We start from the raw sequence: 1,861 nt of genomic DNA, 5'->3' as shown, positions 1-1,861 counted from the left end.
CATCTGCGGCCTACAGTGTGTGTGCAGGGTGAGATATCAATGAAGAGAAGGTAGACCCAGGCCTCCATGTAGACCCAGGCCTCCATGTAGACCCAGGCCTCCATGTAGATGTAGACCCAGGCCTCCATGTAGACCCTGCACTCCATGCCACATCGTTTAATGAACACACAATGTTTTCCCATCCCTATATTGAGTCATTGGTCATTCTGACCTTGACAACAATCCAAACGCTGTCTATACATTATGTGACATGTGTGCAGGCTCAACATTTGGAGAAGCCCATATTTACCACATTGTTTATGTTTACTCTCAATATGAAAATGTTGGCCAATATTGATAACCCATATTAACAATTCTGTTATATTTAATTTCTTTCTTTCTTTCTTTCTTTCTTTCTTTCTTTCTTTCTTTCAAGACCAAATCACTTCTTTATCTTCTTTACATTTCTATATTTTACATAAAAATATGACATACACATCTGCACTGCTCATTTTTCCTGACCATCCATTTATTCATCTGAATCTAATATGGATGGATAAGTCAAGAATAAAGTTTGTTTAATGGCATGGGCTTAATGCTTAGCTACACAGCAGACAACCCTGCTGCCCTCAGCACAGGAAGATGGCCACTTCTGCCTCTTCACCCTGACCCATGGAGAGAGTAAGTGCACTTTACTGCTGACCTCAAATAAAACCAAATGTAGCCTAATAAGTTGGCAAATGGACTCGCTAACTGGTGCACTTTGATCACACACAAGTGGCTCATTGCTGCTGCCTGTCATTGACAAAACTGCTAGCAGACCCAGCCTTGCCCACACACAGTGCCTGGACAGGGACGTATAGGAACAGATGTCCCCAGACCCAGCCTTACCCACACACAGTGCCTGGACAGGGACGCATAGGGACAGATGTCCCCAGACCCAGCCTTTGCCTGGACAGGAATGTATAGGGACAGATGTCCCCAGACCCAGCCTTGCTCACACACACTGCCTGGACAGGGACACATAGGGACAGATGTCCCCAGACCCAGCCTTGCCCACACACTGCCTGGACAGGGACACATAGGGACAGACGTCCCCAGACCCAGCCTTGCCCACACACAGTGCCTGGACAGGGACGCATAGGGACAGATGTCCCCAGACCCAGCCTTGCCCACACACAGTGCCTGGACAGGGACACATAGGGACAGATGTCCCCAGACCCAGCCTTGCCCACACACTGCCTGGACAGGGACACATAGGGACAGATGTCCCCAGACCCAGCCTTGCCCACACACTGCCTGGACAGGGACACATAGGGACAGACGTCCCCAGACCCAGCCTTGCCCACACACAGTGCCTGGACAGGGACGCATAGGGACAGATGTCCCCAGACCCAGCCTTGCCCACACACAGTGCCTGGACAAGGACGCATAGGGACAGATGTCCCCAGACCCAGCCTTGCCCACACACAGTGCCTGGACAAGGACGCATAGGGACAGATGTCCCCAGACCCAGCCTTGCCCACACACGGTGCCTGGACAGGGGCCTAACGCATAGGGACAGATGTCCCCAGACCCAGCCTAAGACATCCCATTAGTCTCCAATTATCTTTGAGATGATAGCTAGGCCTGCCAAGTTAGACCCCTCTCCACTGTAGTTGGTACGCATTGTTTCCTGCTTTGCTGCTCTTGTGTTTACAGCACGGATTAGGTACAATATAGAAATGCACTGCAGGGAGTATCACCATGAATTCGTCTGCACACGCACACACACACGCACACGCACACACACACACACGCACACGCACACACACACACACGCACACACACACACACACGCGCACGCGCACGCGCGCGCGCACACATACGCCCCTCTTGTCTG

Source organism: Poromitra crassiceps (genome assembly GCF_964638095.1).
Source record: "Poromitra crassiceps genome assembly, chromosome: 8".
NCBI lineage: Eukaryota > Metazoa > Chordata > Actinopteri > Beryciformes > Melamphaidae > Poromitra > Poromitra crassiceps.
Note: the sequence above shows the minus strand (reverse complement) of the source record.